Consider the following 11,693-nt stretch of genomic DNA (forward strand, 5'->3'; position numbering starts at 1 on the left):
TATCATTTATAGAATATTGCAATATGTATACAATTTTCTTCGAAAAACCAGTTAAAAGTTCCAATGTAAAGAAAATAGCGTTTGTTAGTTTGTTTCAAAGAATCACTTTCACTTCTTACACCTTAATTACGCAAGTACTCACGTTATATGTAAATGCAGATATGGTTTGTTTTTTAAACGTTTAAGTAGGATTGATTTTTATTAATAAATTATTAATAGGTCAGCTGTTTATTATGATTAAGTTTAGTAGGCTTCGATAGATAATTTAATTATTACGTCTATGCTAGGTAGTTTCTTTTTATTTTAACATTCTTATTTCAAATAGATTATTTTATTAATAGATTAATGAGTTTAATCATCTATATCACTTACCAATAGTTTCGTATGCTATTATTATGCTATAATAAATATTTTAGCATGCTACTTCGAGTACATTTAAAAATCCTACATTCTTAAATTTTTATAATAGCCATAAAACAAGTAGTTGATAAATCTGCATTAAGTAAGGGCATTTTTTTTACATTAGCATCTTCTGGAAATACATGATAACAATACGAGTATTTCGATTTCTGTTTTTATTTATCGTTGCTAAACGCGCGTGCGTATTTACACTTTTATTTACGTATGCATGCATATTTGTAGGTTGCGAAATCATTGCATTAGTTTATATCATATTAAATTATAATGAATTAGTTTATCGTATGCATGCAATGATACATATGAATACATAGAACTGTACATATATGAATGAATATGTTTATTTGTATAAGAGTTCAAACTTCTGCACTTATCACCATATCCGATCTTAATTGGAAATATTTTAATATTAAACGCAATAGAGTTTATATACAAAAAATAACACTACAAAAAATAACAATATAAATTCTATACATATCAAAACAATATTTTGGAATCTATAAAAATGAACAAAGTAAATTCAATGATAAATTTTGTTGTCTATATTCAATTGTGCTCAATCATTAATTTAAATTCAATTAACCTAAATTTCTTAAAAATTTTGTTATTCCCTAATCGAAATTGTAATGTGCTTTATATTTCGATTATAATACATAAATATAACAATAACAACATAACAATAAACATACACATGTTTACATTAAAAAGACCGATGAATTATATATTCATCAATATATCTTTTGCAATTGCCTAAGTCTTACTGGCTTATAGTAGTTAGCAGAAAACGGCGGGAAATTTAAATGCTAAATAGGATGAAATTTGATAAAGCTTTTAGTTTATGATTGCCTTCATACTCTAAAAATACTTGTATAGTTTAATCAATAAGATATTTTTTCTTTTTTCTCTAATTTAGTTTTGAACGCTCATTTAATAACGCTTTAATGAATAATTACAAATTGATATTTTTTCCATCTAAAATTAAAAATCTTTTAAAAGTAGATTATCTATGATAATATTTATTAATTAATTGAATATTCATTAAAGTTCATTGAATCTATATGATCAATAAACCTATAAATTATTATTTTTTACAAATAATGAAAAAGTTCATAAATATTATATTTATATTTTTTATAATTAATAAGACATTATCGGTTAAAGGTGAAATATTTAAGTGCATTTAAATCTTTTTCTAAATAATAATTTCTAGGAAATATTAAAGAATGCATTAATTGATCCAATCTATATTTATATAGTTTGTATATTATATTTAAAAAATGTTAAGCTTAATTTATTATATTTATGTACTAAGAATGTTTTAAAACTGAAAAAGGGAAAGTTATAAATTTTTTTATTATGTCGATGAGTTTTCCCTCGTTCTATCCTCTCTCTCTTTCATTTTTGACAAGATCTCGAACACAAATAACGACCACTAATTTATTAGCATAGAAAGATACGATTTTTTAATATAAAGCGTCTATGTTGATGCATTAGTAAAAAATAAGAGAATTTTGGAAAATGCGGGAAGCCTGAAAATCGTTGTAAATTTTAAAAAAGTGACGTGAAATTCGTTGATTACAGGTTCTCTTAGGTAAAAATTAAAGTACAATAATTTTCGTAATCAATTGTAACACACTCGTATGCGAGAAAAGACAAGAGGGATGAACGGCACTAGGATAACTAGGTGTGATTAAATGGAATGAAAAAATATGTGGGTAAGCAAAAAACCGATGAATACGGTGGAATTCTAGCTACGAGTGAACGCATGCGCAATGAATTGGTATTATAGTAGGATGTAAAATTATAGAGTTGATGGAAAAATGAATACGTTATTTCCTAAAATCATAATTCTATATGTAAATGACGATAGTTTAAACTGTAGATTAGACCTTTGGGCACTTTTATTTCACTACCAAATTGTGGAAGAAAATGTTTAGCTGATCATTGGTAGTATGATCCATTGCTATTTACATTTTAATTTAACATATACAAGATTCAATATTATATCCTTCTTTATTTAATTAGTGACAACAAAATTGAATATTTTTTTTAATAAATATTTAAGGACTATATATATCATTTAATTTAAACGAATAAATTTCAATTCATTATAAAGTAAATCGATTTTTAATACGCTGCAAACATCTAAAATAAATAATTGGATAGTTACGTTCATAAAATTTTAAATATTTTTTAAAATGTTTATGCTCATGAAATAATTAAAAATCTTAAACTGATGTGATACGTAACAAAAAATTATTAATTTATAATATATAATTTATAACAAAATAGCTGTATCCTCCGATCATCTGTATGGTCCGCTTGAAAAAGTATTATTTAAAATAAATGATATTATTCAGGCGATGGCTAATATACTACTCATATAATTTATTCACTGTATATGTATATGATATAATGTTTTAAAATCAGTTGTACTGTTGTACGTAATTTGAAATTTTTTAATAAAAAGTCATAATCATAGTAATGGTTGCCATAGACAATTGTAATAGTACTTGAGATTGAGCGTCAACGGTACATGATTTTATCGAGTGTACATGACGGGTAAAATTTTGCAAATCAAAGAACTTCGTAGAATAAGACTGGAGAGTAAAGAAAGAGAGGTGAACACTATCGGGTTTGTGTGTGAGAAATGGAAAAAATATTATATTCATAGCTGCAAGCACTTAACTGGCGGAGTGACCGAGCAAACTGGCGCGACTAAACGAGTCAACGTCACGATTTACACGCGCAGTCGCCTACAGGTACGGAGTATACGGGGCGTTGGTAGTTTCCTATATCAAAGAAGAAGGTAGCGGGGACGGGCGTCACGTTCAAGCCGATCCTCCAGCGACGACGAACGTCAGCGGGGAGGGGTCTCGATCGACGGCTCGACTGCGCCGCGTTTCATGTTTCGAGCTGTGCTTGGCAAACCAGACTCAGTGCGTTCGTTCGCAAGATGGCAGACGCGATGTTCGTTGAGGAGTCGTCTTCATCGACGGTCGCGATCGTAGCTTCGCCCTCGACGCTGGAGCCTGAGAAGGAAGCTCCACGTCGTAAGGAATTGAGACGACTCAACCTTGGCGGCAGTATCAAGATCGCGAGTGCTGTGGTGTTGGTGGAGCGCAGTGATATTGCAAACATTGAGAGTAGAAAAAAAATTAAAGCCCAGAACGCCAGTGGTGCTAGTAGTAATGGCGTTGTAGTGAAAAAAGACAAAGACAAGGATAAAAATAAAAATAGGGATAAATTAAAGGCCGAGGAGTTGATTATGACTAAAGCGATAATCAAGGATTACAATGCTGAGCAACAACTTGAGGGACATCAGTCAAAAAAGGGAACGAGGGCTAAGCGTCAGGACGACTTCAATGTCGGGCCTTGCACCAAAAAACGTTGTGCCGATCGATACGACAGTTCTGAAAGCTCTGACAGGTAAAGCCTTTGCCGTCACTTGATTATCACTATTAATCTCGTATTTGTTCATTCAATGCTCCCATAGCTAACCTAGACGGTTCAGTGGCATGAGATGTTTCTTATAATTTTCGATACTCTTTGCTCGTATCGATTCTTGTACTTTATAAAATAAAAATTAGATTGCATTTTACTGTATGCACTGATATAAGTCACTAGCCATCCGTTCCATTCGTACATCGAATTCACGTCTTAATTTAATGTAAATAAAAAGGTGCACGACTTTTGATAAGTTTGTCTCGAAATAATGTAACGAATCACTATGTACTTTGGTTTATGGTCTGCTGCTATTTCGAAAGAAATTATTTCGCTATTGTATAATTACTATTTAACAAGAATTGGAACTACGATATCTAATAATCTATGTTAAAGTCATGTGATTTTATTTATACGATAAATTTTAAGCTTTTAGAATATGAAAGTGCAAATACTTTTATATTTTCAAAAAGTAATGATTAACATGATAAGATACATTACTAATTAGTCAAAATCATTGGAATTTTTTAAAAATAATGATTGATTTTACAGTTAAGTTCATAAAAAAGTATATAAATGATTTATAAAAAAAATTTTCTTTAATATTCTTATTTAATGCTTTGTCTCTTCTATATCTGCATTAAAAAATATTTTTATTGTTTAAGAAAATTAAATGTTGTTATTTGATTGTACTATTTGTATAAAATGTAATTAAAAATTTGTTTTTATACAATTACATTTATATTATATTTACAAAAAATAAATATAATATTTACAATTATATTTCACATTCAAAATTAGAAATACAATTAAGCAATGTGTATTCTATGTAATACAGGTAAAATTAAACATATTCATATTTGTATATATATATTTTATGGTACAGGTTTATCATTATTTAATGCAATTAAGGTTATGCAATTAATAAATACTAATTATTAATTTTATAGAATTTACAATGCTAAAAATCTAGGAATCTTTAAATGATTCAGTGAGCCTAAATTATTGTATAAATTAAATAAATGTCTAAAATATGATTTTCAGCCAAAATATTTTTATTTCCTTATTATGCATTAGACTCATGATTCTTATTTAATGTATACTACATTGAAATTATTTAAAATTGTAAGTATCTTATACTGTTTCGACAATTCTATATATAAAATTGAATATTTTAATATATTTTGTTAACGTTATTTTTATTATTATAAATAATCGTATATTTATAATATCGGTTATGTAATACATTTATAGAAAAACGTATTTTGATAAAAATGTAATATATAATTTAATTAATAATATCAAAGTAGCTGTAATACAATTTTTATGTATCCTTTAATATTGCATAAAACTAAACAAAAGTGGCCGATCTTTGTTTAATTTAATGATGTCCATTAAACACCAAGAAGGATCAAATGGTGATCAAAGTATACATTATAAGAAAAAACCTTTTCGTTTAAAAAGGGTGATATCTGAAATACGTTCAATAAATATTCACATAGAGTTGATACAAAAACCGAAGAAACACCGAAGTAGGGATCGATTTTTTGGGAATCGTTTGTTGAGTCTTGGAGGGCGCACCAATCGCTGTCTTTGCTGTAAAATACGATGACGACAATAAAAGCACACTCATTGCGCAGAAGCAATAAGGCGCAAGATAACGCTAGACTTGTTTATTAAGTTTACGGTGAGAAATAAGCTAATGGTATGCGTTGATGGATACGTAAATACTTCCTTTGCTCGAAACTGGCTAGTTTGTTGCGAAAAAGGCCTGTTACTAGGTTGTAATTATTTGTATATTTATTTGATAATTCTAAAAGAATATTATTATTTTTAGAGGCTTACCTTTATTAGTATTTTAATTCTTATTTTGATTCTTTTATTCTAAAATGGCTACTTCATTTGCATTTTTAAAAACTTTAAAAAGTTGTTTAAAAGTAATTAAGTTAGTTTAGAAATTCTATTGAAATACTTATACTTATAATAAATATAAATAATCTTAAGCACCAAGTACTAATATTTTATAAAATTAGCATAATACAACTATGTACGTATTGCACATGAATTATTACTTAATGAAAATGGATTATCAGTAAACAATACTCTAATAGAAATTCAATCAAGATGGATTTTCATATAATTCATTTACAAAATGTTTAAAACTAACTAATCTGTATTTGCTTTACTACTGTTGAGCACTGTTTACATGGACCGTGTGCTTTTGATTTAACATTGATTTTTCATATTTTATACAGTTGTACAAATCAATATCAAAATATTTTTTAAATTTGCTTAATTGATTAAATAATACCAAATCCAAATTATTAATAAATTTTGGATTTAATGAATTAATAAATGAATTTAATGACAAGTAATATATTATTAATTCGGCCATGTTATGATATTTATAATATAAAAAGCCATCCGAAAGCAAATACAGACTTAAAAAGGGCAAAACAACTATTCCTTTGATATAAAATATGAGCCTTTATAGTATTATAATTAAATGCATCAAATATATTGCTTAAATAGAACTACTCAAATAACGATATTCTTCATTAAATCGAAAAATTAGCGCTTCCGAAAATAATCCATTTATTGAACAAACGATATTTCTTTTTAAAAAGATCGATATTGCATACAAAATGTTCACAAGTTCATGTATTTTTAGAATAAATACTATTTATTTACATACAACATTTAATTTTAATTGCATCTGAAAATACGATTTCAGTTCAACAAAATTTTGATTTAAAAAAAGAGACATTAAATTTTGTGCATAGAATAACTAGTCAATCTAAAACTTGTAATATTTTTAATATGACATTGAATATGAAATGATTGGATTACATTACAAAAGTAATAATCATTTCCTGGGAAAAATTCATTTAATTAATTATAAGCGAATGCATTTTAGTTGCCGATAACAAATTTATATCCACGTGCTGAAATCATAATTAATAAAACTTTGACTTTCTCTATTTATTTAATTTTTATTTATAAATATTGCACCTTGATTGTTTGTTATGTAATAAAGGAAATAAGTTTTATGATTAAATATCTTTTTAATTAAATCTGATTAAATAAAAATAATCAAAGGTATCAAATTTGTTATAGTAGACAAAATAATGGATTTTTAATATAATAATTTTTTAATAATCTTTCATTAGTAAAATTTGTTTTCATTTTTAATATAAACAAGTAATTTTTAAATTATTTAATATTTGCTAAAAATTGCTTTGGGAACTCTTTCTACGCAATGTTCTAATAAAATGAAAGAAATATACATATCAGCAGTCAATCGATTTTATCAAATTTGTTATTCAAATTCATACGTTATATATATTAAGAATTAAAGTTGCATTCCTTGTCAATATAATACTGAAATATATTAAAAACTTCGTATTAAATAACAAAAATTTTATATAAATTTATATTAACTAAAATGGTTTATATTATTTATCATGTATAATGTTTTTCACAATATTTTTTATAATATAATTTTAGCTGTAAATATTATAAAAAATACTAATTAAACTAAACGAAATAGAAGTATATTATGATAAATAATTATATTTAAATAGACTAAATTTAATACATTATTTAAAGTGTAATAATTATAAGGGATCGATATCATTTATTCCCTTGGTTGGTCTTCGTGTTTAGCCATTCCAATTGTCTATTGCAGATAATGGTGGGGTTATTGAACATATTGAAGATAATAACATTATTTCAAGTGAAAATATAATATAAATATAATTTTAGTTTTTATTTAAATAATAAAACAAGTAAGCTTGTTATTTTTACTTGGTTCATGTGATTTGTAATATGATACCACGTTTCACGCTGAGACACTTAATGAACTGGTGTAAGAAAGCAACAAAAATATTGAAGTATATAAAAATTGAATTTAATGAAACTAATTAAAAACGAACATGATGACAACCTATAATTAGTATGATAAACTGATTAAAACGATAATATTAATAAGACTATTTTATGCATCGCACCATTGGATATGTAATAATAGAAACTTCTTTTATAACATGGTCTATATGAAAAATAAAAATATTTAAAATTGTTTAGTGTGAAGTATTATTTTTAATATGCCGTTTTTATCATTGTATAGTTGTTATATGCACAATAGCCAATTATATTATGCATTAAATACAATTTAAAACTAATAGTTGTTAAAATAAATCTTAAATTCTCAATACTCAACATACTCAATTCTAAATACTGTTTATCTACACTTTTGTTACAACGCAGTTGATGTTCAAAGGATCAGACATTCTGAGTAATTAACTGGTACATATATACAATTTGAGTGCTCTTTTAACTTATTTATAATAAAGTAAATATTTAATCTATTTCTTTTATAAAAATACGTACAAATAATTTTCAGTTTTTTTTTCAATAGAAAATTTCTTTAAGGTTTTTGTTTATTTTGTTTTGTTTACGTATACGATTTTGTATATAAATGTCAACATGTCCAACGCTGTAGTTGATATTTAGAAACAAACCAAAAAAGACAAAGTAAATAAATAAAAATGATCACATTTAATATTTCTACAGTAACCTTAAATGAATGTTTTCGTCTACATATGTAATGTTATCTCGGTCACATGAAAAAGGCCATAATAATCCGCAGTTGCGACTTGTTCAAATAGCCAATGAGACTGGGTATACGTAAATAAAATCGTGCATAAAAGTCCTTGGCACGCCCTTTCTTTGTTTCTTGATACCTTACTGGAATTGATTTTGCTATAAGTATCTTTTGATTCTTTTCCTATATAAAATTAAGTATCCTTAATAGGCTTATACTAAAATTATATTTGAACTTGTAATCTCTAGGTTTATAAGTTCTCAACTTACTTTTCGTAGCAATGTGCAAGTGTGAGCAACTGAGAACACGAATTATCTTATAAGGCACGTTTCTAAATGTATTAATTTAAAATTGTTTTAATTATACACACATTTTTTTATTACTCACTCAAACTTTTCTGTACCAACATTTTTTAAATTGATATGTAAGGATTTGAAGAATCAACACTTACTATTAATTTTACTATCAATAATAAAACAATAATTACTTATTAATTACTTATTAATTAAATTATTTATAAATTATTATGCCGTTGTGGAGCTGTCGAATATTAAATCACATAAACTCGTACCTAATGCATATAATTTTGGTATTGCATTCTTTTTACAAATGTAATTTTCATGACATATATCAATTTTTTAAATTGATGTAATAATGTAATTATAAAATAGATCAAAGTATACTTGACTATTTAAAAATAAACTGTTTAATTTATACAGAGAGCATGCATAACAAATGATTAAAATTTAGCCTAAGATTTTCGATTATATTTATATTTGATAAAATCAGTAAATAATTAAAATTCTATAGAATATATAATTCCATAGAAGTACTATACTTCTCTACAAATATAAACTTCTAGAAAGAAAATTCTTTTCTTAATTTGCTGTTCAATCAAACTTTAAATTATAGTTTAATACATAAATAAATTTTTACTGTCATATCAGTGTTTAAATTTATAGAAAAATAATTTAATTATTTTAATAAAACAATTTATGCAATTTTGCTATAAAACATTTCTTTAACATATAAAATGAATATAATAAATATAGTACTCTTTAAAAATGACAAAATGAATGATAAAATCATTTTAAGATATGTATTCGAATATACACTTATTAATTTAGCTGTTTACGAGCATTAAAAAATATCATAGAGGAATCAATTTAATTTAGCTAACTATATTTGTGTAGATTCGCCAGTTTGGAGTTTTGCCAAGATTTTTATTTATATCTTGTTCCGTATACACACATAATACTAGCAGTCTCATACATTTAAATTTAATTTAGCAATGTTTAAGTACTGATTTTTAATAGTTATTTTTTACGTATTTAAATACAAATATTAAACGATATTTTTAACAGTTAGTATGTTATTGAATAAATAACTTTAAAAACGTTTTAAAATAGTGAAGATATAAAATTGCACTCATCCAAAGTATATGCATTAATCTATTTTCTATTTATCATTTTATAATAGCAAATATTATTATAATAATATTATATTACTTAATTTTAGGTAAATACATTAAGAATATATTGACTAATTATTTCTTATAAAATAATAAATGACGTTAATTATTATGACTAAATTATTAAATAAAAATGTAAAAATATTGAAATCTGATATGATTAATATAGATACATATACAATTTTTATTCTTGAACAAAACTTAAAATAAAAATTCAATTTAAAAAAATGAGCAATTTCTTGACGTTGTATTGCATTATATAATTATTTTACACATAAGTACATTTTATGTATAGACTTATTCAAAAGTTTAAGCTAGTGGAATAATATTGAAAATTATTTCAAATTTTTTTATTTTATTTAACTTGTAAGTTAACTATATATTTTAATATTTGAAAAATATATGATTTATAAAATATATTTACTTGATTATTTTTATACCTTAGATTTTAACATAAATAATATGTCTATATCATAATTTTATAATTAAAAATATATTAATGTAATAAAGATTGGAAAAACATATATTGTAACTGTAAGTTAGAATATACAACAAATGCTTTTTCTTATTGTTATAGTGCGTTATTTACGTTAATGTATTATTAAAATATTTAAAAGTTAGTGTTTAATAATTATTAAATAGAAAATCCGTGTTTAAATATTTGCTTATCATTGTTCAGTTAAATGTTCTGAATAATTTCGTGAGTAGTAAATTTCCATAATATATTGGTCACCAATGTGAAAAAGGTACGTAATATTTACGAGCATTAGGTAGCCCTTACCGATATCAACTAGAATAAGTATTATTTCTCCATAAAAATTCATTACAGATTATGAGTTAAATTTTTTTCGTTGTTAAGAAGATAATTAATATTTGAGAAAGATCACATAACTATATTGTTACCTGCGCTATAATAGAATTATTTGTACGCATCTTCTTTTCATAAAATTCGGTATTAATAGTATGTCATTGTAAAAAAGTACTTCCCTAGAAAATCATTTTACTAGTAATTTTTTTAATATATCATAACTGACCAATTTAAGGAAGGAAAGCTTATATATGCAATTAATGTTCCACTTAAAACTGCATCTTATAGATAAGGTGATCATATAAAAATTTACACTTTAAATTTGGAAAGTATTCTAACCCATATATAGATTATAATATATGTAAACTATTCAATAGTGAATATGAATAATAATTATATAATTTTTTATTTCAAGTATGTCTATTTTATTGAAGGTACATTTCCAATATTCCTTAAAACACTTGTAAGTACCAGAAGATTATTTTTGATTTCTATTTTTTTGTCAGCAATTTCCGAAGTATTATTGCATTACTATTTTAACGCAATTACCACAATATACAAAGTTTACAAAAATATTTTTTCATACACGATAATAAACAATTTAGTTTGTTTTCAAATATGTCTAGAATTGGGTAATGATGCACAATTCTTACTTACTAATTTATGTTTACTCAAAAAAGTTTGTAAAAAATTTAACAATTATACTATTAGAATGAACATAAAAATATTTTTTATTAATAATTTAAGTGTGACTTTGCTGGAATAATTTTAATTATTATTTAAATAGTGTCAATTTTCAGTAAGTAGATAAATTTATTAAAAATAATATAATTTTTAATATTTTCGGAGGCTTAAATAAATTTTTTTATTTTTAAACTAGCCACGTTCGTATAAGATTATATATCTGAATATTTATATATTTGCACACTATTGTGTTTTTGTGTTAT

This window comes from Ceratosolen solmsi, unplaced genomic scaffold, assembly GCF_000503995.2.
Source record: "Ceratosolen solmsi marchali unplaced genomic scaffold, CerSol_1.0 scaffold5, whole genome shotgun sequence".
Taxonomy (NCBI): Eukaryota; Metazoa; Arthropoda; class Insecta; order Hymenoptera; family Agaonidae; genus Ceratosolen; species Ceratosolen solmsi.